The sequence below is a fragment of the Aythya ferina genome, assembly GCF_964211825.1.
Source record: "Aythya ferina genome assembly, chromosome: 13".
In the NCBI taxonomy this organism is placed as follows: Eukaryota; Metazoa; Chordata; class Aves; order Anseriformes; family Anatidae; genus Aythya; species Aythya ferina.
Genome location: NC_140311.1, coordinates 5477747 through 5490290, shown reverse-complemented (window position 1 = coordinate 5490290; position 12544 = coordinate 5477747). Strand labels below are relative to the sequence as shown.

The following is a 12544-nucleotide window of genomic DNA, read 5'->3' as shown; positions in this document are numbered from 1 at the left end:
TTTTTTTTTTATTTTAAGGCTTGTATCTCTTTCACATAAATCCTACCCTATTCCTATGTACATTTCCTTGTGTTCCCCCACCTCACCCCCCCCCACCAGAAGGGGATTATGAGAGCACCAACTCCCAGTTCTGACCAAGTGCCCTTTTTCTGCACCCCTCCTTCAAGCTCCAAGCATCATGAGGCACCAGTTACCCTTCAGGATGGCAAATTTCCAGTCCTTTCACTTTCCAAAGTTGTAGCTGGCAATGCATGCTCAGTTAGTCTGAAGAGGTAGTTCATTAACAGTCTGAACATGTAGATGCTGTGTGAGAACAGATGATATAGAGCCTGCTCAGGCAGAAAAGTTGGGAAAGGATCGACTACAACAGCAATACACCTTTCTGAAAATTGGCCAAAATTCTTAGTCTTGTGATTTAAAAAATATGGACAGGTTTTCACAGGGGCAGGGAAGGCAAAATAGTGCTAAAGGCCATCCAATTAAGTTTCTGCACCAAAGCCTAGTTTTTCCAAAAAGAAAAAGGTTCAAGAGACCGAAGGGAAAGAAATATCTAAACTTAAAAAAAAAATAAAAAAAATAATAAAAAAGTCCAGCACTATACTACTTCCTTAGGTTAACTCTCAGAGACTTCTGCAACTACTTTGGCTGAAATAAGAAAATAAAACAATAAAGGCAATATGAATATATATACCTATATATGAATCTTGAAAAGCCATTCAGAAAGGAAAATTGCACTTCGTTGCTTGGCAAAGTTATGAGCTAGTAAAAATTCAACATTATTAAAAAAAAGTGTCAGAAAATGTTAACAATAACCACAGTGACATTCCCACGTAAAACATATGCTATCATGGCAGCCAGAAAAAAAATCTATTCCTAATGGGGCTATGTAAAATATTGCAGGTCTTCAGCTTTTGTAAAACAAAGTGTCCTCTCATTCCCAAATGATTTTTTGGGGAGAAAAACAAACAAGAAAACAAAAAACAACAAACACGTAAACTCTTGTGTGTTTCTATGACAAACATCTTTCATTTGCATTATCTTTTCACAGTATGCTTTCTGCAGCAGAATCATAATGACCCCCAGGGAAATGTATCATTTATTCTGTCCCGAGAGAGTACATTTATGCCATATCATTGCTACTTTAAAAGAGGTTGCTTATTATCCTCAGGAGAACAATTCAGTTGCATTATCCTGCCAGTGGCTGCTTCCAGATGTATTTTCATCCTAAGGAAGAGCTGCTGCTGATGCTTTGTTGACAAGAAAATCAGAACTATTTTCACAAACATTTAAATTCAGCCTTACTAGAAATTACTTTCCAAGTATCTATGCAAGTATCCACAAAAAAGTGAAGCAGCAGAGGCTGCTTTCTGGGTTCAGAGGTTTATTTTAGAGAAAAAATGAAAAGGACACAAAAAACATTTACTTAAAAAAAAAAAAAAAAAAAAAAAAAAAAAAAAAGGAAAGCATTACTTTGTTCTATTTGCATTTAAGAAACTGTAAGAGTAAATTGTGCTTTAATTTTTATGATGATTATTTTAATCAGTGCCAGATACTCCTGAGGCAAAGGTAACTCAATAAATAGGACAACCTGAATATTTTATACCTGAAGATCATTAGATTGAAGAAGGATGGTTGCTGAATCCCAATTTCACTACATCTTTTTAGGACTACATTATCCCCACACACACCTTGTTCATCGACTGTTTTTCAAAAAATAGCGATAAACAACTTCAGAAAAGTCCAGGGCACAAAATATAATAGTTTAAAAATGTTTTAGAAGAATTTCATTGGAGATGGGTCTCCCCTGCAAAGCATCATACAAACTGTTGGAATAAAAAAAAATCCCTTTCCACTCTCACTACTTAGGCAGAAAAAGAGAAGCAAATGGGAGCAGCTCTGTAACCATAGTAACATTTGCCCATTATTTCCAAAGAATTTCTGAAGCACTGAATTTTGGATTCTGCATTCTGGGAATAAAGTTTGTATCAAGGAAAAGAACAGAATGAGTATTTTGTTGCAGTGCCTTATAATAACTTTTAAAATATATTTTTTCCTGAGAGAAGTAGATTGAAAAAGGGGTCATATGCAAAGAACTACGACAAAAAAATGTTACTGTGGACATATACTTTTTTTTTTCTTTAATAAGGTGCAAGATAATTTGGTAACTCAGGAGACAGTATCTGAAATTTATTAGTATTCATGAAGACATACTAAGTTAGATTGGCCAATTATAAGAAATTTGTGATAAGGAGTCTTTCTATGCATTGTCTGCTTACTCAGAAAATTATTTTTATTTCCCCCCCAATCACCCAGACTCATGAATATAGGTTTCCTAGCTACTATTGCTTGGGTCCAAGTTTTCTCTCTGCCTTCCTTCCCCTTTCTGGGGACTTAGAAGCAAGTCTTAACTTACACTGAAGAATTGTATTCACAGTATCTTACAAGTATAGCCAATTATTTTACCAAAACCAACCAACCAAACAAACAAAACAACAACAACAACAACAACAAAAACACGCCTTTCCAACTTACAGTTAATAGTTCTTGTTTATAAGAAGTCATACTTAGAAGTCAAGCTAAAATCATAAAGTAATAGAAAATTTATTTAAAAAAATAAATCTTGAACTATATTCAAATTCACAGTATAAAGATAGTAAAGGGCCTATAGGGGAAGATGTATGAGGAGCAGCTAAGGTCACTTGGCTTGTTCAACCTGGGAAAGAGGAGGCTGAGGGGAGACCTCATTGCAGCCTACAGCTTCCTCACAAGGGGGAGTGGAGGGGTAGGCGTCAATCTATTCTCTTTAATGATTGAGATAGGACCTGAGGGAAATGGTGTCAAGCTGTGACAGGGGAGGTTCAGGCTGGATATCAGGTAACGGCTCTTCACTGAGAGGGTTGTCATGCACTGGAACAGGCCCCCCAGGGCACCAAGTCTGTCAGAGTTTAAGAAGTGTTTACTATGCTCTTAGTCATATGGTCTGAATTTTTGGGCAGACCTGCGTGGAACCAGGGGTTGGACTCAATGATCTTTATGGGTCCCTTCCAACTCAGGATATTCTATGATTTGATGAATTTTTAGCTCAAATACACCAAGGTCAAGGGTTCACTGGATCTTTTTAGAATACATCAAGAGAGAAGGGAACAGAGAGAGACTTGCTGATTAAATTAGGTCCTTGTTATTATGAGAAAGAGTAGTGGAAGAAAAGGGAGAGTAGTGTAGCACTTGGACAATGTAAGTTCAACAGCTTACCCAACTCCAAATTCTGAGGATGCTGTGCAAGTTACTTCATCCACATATCTCATTTCTATTTCCAAAGTGAAATAGTATGATGATGCCCACACAGAAGTCAGTAAAGCATGCAAATACCACTGAAGTGGCAATTGTAATGCCATGGCAAATACTGTCTAGGATACTTATATTTTTGAGCAGCATTTTGATAAAATCTTGCATCTAGCTTGCTTTATTTTCTTAGTCCAATATTTCTTGTGAGAGCTCTCAGTTAGCAATGTTCTTCTATGTCTTACATGGTCGAATTTAGATGATTTATTGCCTAATAAAGTTAAAACATTAAGATTTTATGTAAATTATATGTAGCTCCCAGGAGGTAACTAACCTTCATCCAAAACTGAGCTACCAGTTTTTCTTTAGGATACACAAGTTATATATCCTTTAAGGACTAATCTATGCAATACACAACAGGATTTATTTGTATTTACATGAAGGTCAAATTGGCAACAAGAGAACTAGAATTCCCGAGATGTAATATATTTTAAATGCATCATGCCAAATGAGGAAAATATCCTTTTAAATTGTTAAGAGAAAATATATCGGAAAAGAATACACAGTAACACTCTGCGTGTAGCCAATATAATTCATTTATCCTTGCAATTTCAAGTGAACTGAGTATTTGACTTCAAACAAGCACGATCACACATGCTGCAGCCAATCAGAGAAGCCAAGAGAGTACTTCACTTGGAGATCCTTAGCTGGGCGTTGTGGATGTTGTAAGGATTGGCCAGATAGAGACCACTGACCATATCTTAAGTTTAGGCTTAAGCTAAAGCAGTAAAAAGAGGTTACTATCCCTGCTGACCTACTTTAGAGCATTTCAGTTCAAAGCTCAGTGATTCAGTTTGGGAAGAAGTGACTATTTAAACTGTTCTGTCTGATTTTGCCTAAGACACACAAGGTACCATTTGCATCAACTGTTTCATCAGCAGATTGCTGGTGCATGACAATGTTAATCTTTAAAAACAGGACAGTGACAATGAGCTGCAGCTGATAATCTTTCTTTACTCGCACAATTATCTCTGCAAGATTCCTCCACAGCTTTTCTTTCTGCAAACACCAACTAGAAAGAGAAGGAAATAGAGACAAAGTTTCTGAAAAACCCCTACCTGACCTTTTGGCAAATGATCTACCCTGTGCCATCATTTGTACATCCTACTCTACACTGCAATCTCAATCTTATGATAAGTGACAACAAGACTAGAGCAACTACTTGAACTAGAAAATGACAGATGTACTGAAATCACTGTCCATCCTTTTTTGTAAGAATGTTAACAATAGGGTTCGGTTTCAGCAGGGAGGCAACAGGTCTAGGAACACTGCTGATGGCAAAAGTAAATGGTCCTACTTTGCATGTCAGTATTGTACTGTGATTTTGTCATTACGCTTTTCCTCACACCGCCACCTCTGCTTGCCCAACAGCATCATCTCTGCACTGCACTGACAGGATGGAGATGGAATACTCTGCCATTACAACAAAATGGACTGTGTTTAGAATTTTTTCAAGACAGAATGCTCATGGCCCTGCCTAGCTCATGGTAAAGTCTGTGCAGTGTATTTTGTAATTGCTGGCTGATATGCCTGCTGTCAGCCAAGAAATTCTGTTTGCATAACGTCTTTGATGTGATAAGCAATCACTCTTTCAGTTATGCAGCAATGCCAACTTCATCACACACCAGCTAATTCATATCAGATCCTCCTTTTCTAAGGTTTATGATTTTTAACCTATTCTAAGCTAATTTTGTTTTAAGGGCTGATTATAGATATGTAATCTCAACAGGATTTTTACTCAATCTAAGTTTATAAAAATAGCACAGTTTCATTTCATGGTAGGCAGTTCAGATGGAAAGAAAATCCCACTTCTAAAACTTCCAGAAATACCTCTCAATACAAACTTCTGTCTGAGGACCAGTTGAGCACTAAAATAACCAAAACAACAAAAACAAACAAATGTCAGAACAGATTTTGCGTTTGTCTGAAGAGGAAATAGTACAAAGAGGTGCTATAGGGACAGTGGAAATATTAAGTAGGAACAAAACTGTGAAATTCAGTCTAATCATAAAAAAAATAAAAATAAAATAGAGGAGAATCCAAGATGGTTTTACTTTATTGGCACAGAAAAAGTGACCATATAGTCTGTTAGTTTTACTTGGTAGGTCCCTTCCAACTGAACTGAAAACCTATTTTTTTTTCTTAGTGTCTCTCTTACTATCGCTCTCCTTAAATTAAAAGAAAAGGCACTAGATATGGAAAAATATCACTATTATTTGTGAAGGAGCAGACAGGTGGAAAACGAATCATTCTTAAAATACCATAGAGCTAACAGGAGGAGGGACACAAAATGGCAGTGGGGAATGAACAGCCATAAATGATTTTCAGGATGCAGATTAAGCACAGGAGTTAATCAGAAAAAGAATTCTCAATTGTAATATGACATCTATTGTATTTTATTGTATGGCTGATGTCAGCTAGTAGGGAAGTAATAGAGAACCTGGATGACAAGACAAGCCTCCAGTCCCTGCAAAAACATCTCTTTTTATCTTAACTTGTGACAGTAAATTTTATGTTCAGTTTTAGATGTGAAACCTGACAGTTAAAAATCTATTTCTGTCAAATCATAATTAATTTAGTAAACATTAATCAAATGCAGAAGACTACGAAAAATCACTAAGTTGTTCATTGAAATAATTCGCTGCATGTAGAAAAGTCACCTACTGTCCTCAGACAACCTGCTAGAAAAAATACAAACCAGACAGAGTGCTCTGATACAGCAGAGCCTAATGGAAAGGGAAATGATGCACCAGGTTGTATGTTTCTAACAAAGGAGTATTTTGATCTTCTTTATACGCACGATCCTGACATAAGTGACCCTGTAACAGGTAGACACAACCAGCTATTAGGTCTACTGAGATAATCATCTGCAAATTAAGTGGCAATAAGTCCAAAGGATGTCCCTGTGCTAAAGTTGCTAGGGCTTTCTCTGTCAATAGCCTGCATAAAATCAAGTCTCCTGTTATACCTCAGCACAAACTGTAATGACTACAAATTACAGCAGTAATTGTATTATACAGCAAAGTGATTTGATTTATTGCTTACAAGGCATACTTAATAAGTTGAAGTAAGATTATCTCTATGTTTCATTTTTAGAATCTATTTTTTAAAGAGTAGTTTGCTGTGACTTTTTTTTTTTTCCTCAATGTCTCATTGCTCTGACTGCCACAAATAATTAATGCCTTTTTTTTTTTGGTGAAAGCTTAGCGTATAACTTTAAAGCACTGAGGTAAGTCTGGTAAGGTCTGTAAAGAATCAAGAGGCTTTGCTACCACCAAGAGATAAAGTGCAGAGATGAATAGAGATCAACAGGCAGTCTTCTTGTATGGCAGAGAGCTCTTCACGTGCATCTGCTGGTGAATGAAGGCAGGCAATTGACTAAACCAGATTGCTTGAGCATTTCTGTTAGGTTACAGTTTATTTTAATCTCAAATCACGTGATTAATCATATGCTAGACTCCTTTTATTTAATATACATTCAAACCCCACTTATCTTAGGATATATTTAGTGAAGGAGCATCTTAGAAGGATATATCATAGGGCATAGGAATAGTTCTCCCAGATGAAAGTTTCTTTCTTCATAAAGCAGAGATAACAATTCCCCTGAGTATACGTCATTGTCCATCTGCATCTATTTTTGTTAGATAACATCAACACTACAGAACTAACAAATCTGCTAGCTAAAACAGGTTTGTACTATCAAAAAGGCTGTCAATAACAATTCAGTACATTAAAAATTTGCTTTCATGCTTATGTTACCAAAAAAGTATTTTATTCTATTTAAAAACAGTGCGGGTACCCTACATCTCACAAAAGAAAAACCACTTGCAAGTAAGAACTTTAGACACTGTGAGATACAACTCTGTACGTTACTACTTTATGACTCCCAGTTTTAGAATTGTGAAAAAATTGAAGTTCACTGAGTTACTCCATAAAGGTGTATTGAAATTCTTCTATTGAAGAATTCTAGGCTGAAATTTAATTAAATAGCCACAAAATAGTTCAATTATTTCAATAGTTCTGCACCCTGATGATCACATTGCTTTTCTGACAGCTCTGAAAAAATACTATGTTTAACACTGAACCACAGTACTGAATCCCTGTTACACTGTCAGCCTATTTACTTTTATGTAGAAGCATATGTTCCAGAGTGCAATGCAAATATCCTTCAACGTGAAAACCTTAGTATTCATTACTTTCCCAGTGAAATCAGAAAAGACTGTGATATATTCATTAACTCAAACAGATGCCGTCTTTGTTTTTAACACCCAGATATACTGCAACTATTTCAATTTACTACTGCTTACTTTCCAGGCTTTGCATTGAGTTCTATAAGCCTTAGATAACTTTACAGCTCATTCTGACACATTTCATTTACAATACTGTGGTGGAAAGGCTAATCTCAGGCCAAGGTCATGTGCTCTGATTTTTCAGACACAGTTAGCTGTTACACACCAAAAAAAGAATAACTAAAACCACAACATAATGAAGTCATCACAACTACACATCCCTCTCTAGAGGCAGACAGGTAGGTCCTTTATCTGCGTTCTCCTACACAAATGCAGTATCCTGGTAGCACAGACTTGTTCTACTAAAACTAATGTGCTTGTAAGGCATCAGTCCCACCTTTCTTACATGCTACTGCCTCTTTCACATCAAACACCTGTATGAGCCTCACCTTAATAAAACCCCTAACCAAGACGAAGCTTTTGCATAAGCTTGCATTATTGCATAATGTTGTGAAATCAACATGAAGGACAACACAGTGTGGTACATCAGTAAAATATCTGCATCTCTAATTGACTTCACAGTTCTCACAATCCCCTAAAATACTGTTACTTTCCTGCCAACGTCAATTACCATGAAGAAGTTTCCGAAGAAGCAGTGACACAATAGCTTAGACTACCTTTTGTCAGATACAGAATTCACACTGGTGTGCTTGGCTGCCCACAGCCCATCAGACCGTGCTTGCTTTTGCAGTGCTTCAAACCAAAAGCAACTCAAACCATCGACACAAGGTTGCATTGTACATTTTTGTGCACCAAGCTAGCAATACTGGCTGTACCTTATATCTTACACAGTGATCGTTGTGTTTGAGATACTTGGCTTTTGCTGGCTTCTTCCCCCCCCCCCCCCCCCATTTTCTTCATTGTATTAATGGAGATTTAAAAGATTAAACAAAATCAATGCCAAAGACATTGCAGAGGCACTAAAAGCTGGTCATCCAGGTTGCTCTGATTAGATAAAATTGATTCAATTGAATTTGAATTTCACTGGAAATTCAAAACATAAATGTATGGAAAATACAGTGATAGATGTGTTATTGTCACTTGTTTGAAAAAAAAATATTAAACATTGTAAACATTTTCACTACTGACACCCTATTTCAAACATTAAATAATGTAATTTTCCACACATTTACATAATACCAATGATTAAGTTATCAGAAATTTCATTGCTGCTCACAACAGAAATCAGAAATAAAAACAGAGCATTCACAATAGTTTTACCTCATATAAGATTTTGGCACTACAGCATAAGAAACAGTAAAACAACCAATCTGAAGAATGGAAGTAGCACTCTTCAATTACTCACTCCATCAACCACACTAAAGTCAGCTTCTTTCCCCCAGCATAAAATTTGCTCCAGCTAGTAGCATCCCACTGAGCACAACTCACAGAACCACCTTCCTGCCTGGAGAAGACTACTGAGGTGAGTGCTCTCTTCGATCACAGCTCTTACTGCATTACGGGGTCATTACCATGACAATTTAGTTCTTAAAGGAACTACAAACCCTCAAGGCCAGAATTATTTAGTAACCTAGAGTAAGAATTTAGCCTTCCGTTACATTATTTCAGTGTAATCTCATGTCCCTCCAGTCTATTAGAGACACCTGTTAGGATTTTTATTGAGGTAGCTTTGATATTCATCTGATGCACATGACAAGATATAAGCTATTCATATGAACATAGCAGAATTTTAATGAAAATTACCTTGGGATTATCATTACTTCATGCAGATTGCCATTCAATTTCCTCTCAAAATAATACATGCTTTTTCACAGTTTATAATTAAATCGTATTATCTCTTTAACCTCTATAGTAAAACTAAAGTTTTGGAGTAGAAAGTGTGTCCTGCAGAGAACTAATAGAGAACATCCAGAAAGCCAAAGGATAGAAGAGCAGTTTGAATTTTCCGTTCTATGGGAAGGGTTATGTATAAAAACTGCTGGCAGACACTTTTAAAGATACAACTTTAAAATATCACAGAAAGATAAAAGTGATCAATCCTTACGCTATGAAATCATCCCATCTGGTTCCAATACACAGGAAATTAATCCAGACCAAATCAAAAACCACATATATCAGCTTAAAACTATTCAAAAAAAGAGTTGAACAATCCACAATAATCAACTATGAAAACAGCTGCACCAAAGCTTCCCAAGCCAGAAGAACTTAATCCTATAAATTGGTCTTCCTAGCAGCAGCAGAGTTTAAGATATAAATCAATGTTTGAAATACGATTCTAAAATAAGAACAAACAAAAGTTGTCTAGAATGCTTCCATAATCACAGTGAGAATTCTGTAATTCTTTTCTCTAAAGGAACAGCTTAAATTGCCTAAGAACTGCCATTTTAGAACATTTGATTTCTCTGTTATCATCTTCATACTCATTTACAGTAATTTTCACGGTTTAGAAAAAAGTCTGGTAAACAAGTATATCAATTTTCTTCTTAAAAAAAAAAAAAAAAAAGTACAGAATGGGCAGCTGCACAGTTATATAGCAGCATGCCTCTACCCTGATTTGCAATGAATTTGCTTTCCTCATTGAAAATGAGGAAAAGCAAATTGAGGAAAAAAGTTTAGACTGACTTTTCACATGGAGAATTAATGATATTCTTACTATGCTTACTATGAATTTCAGTATTATGAAAGGGAAAAGATACGAATATAATTTAGTACCCCTTTACGTACATCAAAGCCATACCCCCTTCTTCTCTCACTTTTCAGCTGTGTCTTCTGAAAGTCAAAAATAGTCAATATATTTCTTTTTATTCTTTATAGGTTTGTTGCAAAGTCACTGAAATTAATGCAAAACCTCAACTTGCATTTAAATTCTAAATAAGGCTGTACACGGTTATTTCCTTTGATCAGAGGACATGAATAGGTCATATTGGCTGTAATTCTGTATTTGTCTGGGAAAGGCCTGTGACATTTGGGCTTCTTAGTTGTTTTTATTGTGTTCATGGCAGGGATGAGAAGTAGAGCTGGAAAAGAAGTGGGGATCATATTGGTGATCATCTAGTGAATGCAACTGTGTATCAACTTCATTCTTCATGAAGCTGGAATTAGAGTTCACCATTTCAGTATTAAAATTTGAAATTATTTTTTTTTATTACTTTGAAAACAGCTGTAGCAGTTTTGGTATTACTGTGCTGTATTTGAGACTAAACAGAAAGCTCATTTTGCACTCCTGTGTGAAGTTGTGGTATTACTTGAACCTTTGGAGCAATGATGCATGCTAAAATTGATAACTGCACTGAAATAATGAAAATAAGTTCAATAACAAGGATCATAACTTTCAGCAGTTTAAATAGTCAGCAAACTGCGTATCTCTCTCCAGATAGATCTGCAAAAAATATGCTTGTGTTGCACGGGGACTTTCTGAATGTTATTAAAAGATATTAGAAGCTTTGTATGAATTTGAGGACATATTAACATGTCTAGTTTTTGCTTTGTTTGCTTTGGTATATTATTGTTTTTCCAAGTTCTGAAAGAGAAAAGCATTTTCTGGAACAGCTAAGCGGAAAGAGGTTTATCTCATTAGCACTACACAGATTATGCTTAGATGAAAGCTTATGGAAAAGCAAAATGGGTATAGAAAGGGGATGCTACAGAATGATTCTTGGCATGCTTTCGACCCTGAAAACATTACAGAGAAAAAGGGACCTAATTTCTGAAAAATTTACTTCTAACTACAGCAAGATTTACTGCAGTGGGGAGGAGAGGCTCAAAATACATTATTACAGGCATCAAGGTATCTACTTAAGTACAACCTTGATGAATTATTTCTAAAAATAGTATTGATGCAGGTAATCAAGCTTACATTTTTTGTCAAAAAGGGGCATCCTCCTGCCTTCACCCCCTTGATATTGATTGCTTATAGTAGGAATATGTTTAAGAATGATAAAAGGCATTTTAGTCAATGCAGACTGCGGCCACTGACATCTTGAGGCACATGCGTCAATTTGTTTGTTTGTTTTTGTTTACATGTTTCTTTTCCTCCTCTGTTAAGTGCTGTGAGTTACACAGCTCCAACAGTAATTGCTGTTCTACTTATTTCTCTGATTACATTTTGCAGTTATGTTTTCAAAGCACAAATAATTGTTGACTTTTGCAACAGCAGCACCTCACAAGCAAGTACACAGCTGAAAAATAAGATTGGAGGGAGAATAGAGAATGATGGGCATACTATGAAATAAATGATTTTTCTTCTGGTTGTAATGCTGATACAATAAAGACAGCAGATAAGATTGTCCTATATTAATTATATGTCATTTAAAAGTTAAGTAGCATTTCAAATCACAAGATGTATTCACAGAAAATACCAGCAATATTGTGCCAAAACTTTGACAAGAATTGATGCTAGCAATTTTGAGCCTCTGACAATGTATCCACTGAGAACCTAGCTACCTGAACAGTACAGCTAGTACTTACCTCCAATGAGAACAGTTACTGCTTCACTGGCACATTCAGAAACTCAAATAAAACTGTGTATTCTGTTTTATTCAACCCTAATTTGTATTCAAGTAGGGATGTCAAGGTCTACAAAATGTAATGTATTTTCTCTTTGTAGATTTCACATGTATGTTTTTCTTCATAATGCTACAAATGTCTTCATTCCATTTTAAAAAAGACTTGAAAGCCAGATTAGCTACAACAACAGGAAATCCATGGACATACATGAGACAAGAAAGAATTTCTAAAATGAAAAAAATAATACTGAGCCCTGCCCTTCCAAACCTCACACCTTGAACTTACCACAACTATATTACAAATAAGAGGGAAGACAAATTAGTATTTTTTATAACTAATATTATTAACAAAAGACATAGATAAGATAGATATAACCTTTATCTATACACAGAGAGCATGTCCAAATTACCCAAATGTAAGAGCTACAGAATATCACAATATATTCC

General features: G+C 35.7%; 1 protein-coding gene and 1 long non-coding RNA gene across 2 annotated transcripts in view; one reads left to right on the top strand and one right to left on the bottom strand.

The window, feature by feature from the left end:
* The window catches only part of LOC311444167 (uncharacterized protein), a 98585-nt gene extending 98400 nt beyond the window's left edge, over positions 1-185 (bottom strand). The window contains exon 1 of the mRNA XM_084535126.1: positions 136-185. The gene's annotated coding sequence lies outside the window, so the exon portion shown is untranslated. The remainder of the gene's footprint in view (positions 1-135) is intronic.
* Positions 1-11040, top strand: part of LOC311444172 — a 110555-nt gene extending 99515 nt beyond the window's left edge. The window contains exons 4-6 of the long non-coding RNA XR_014697683.1: positions 7777-7870; positions 8975-9054; positions 10595-11040. This is a non-coding gene — a long non-coding RNA (uncharacterized lncRNA). The remainder of the gene's footprint in view (positions 1-7776; positions 7871-8974; positions 9055-10594) is intronic.
* The last annotated feature ends 1504 nt before the right edge of the window (positions 11041-12544 follow it).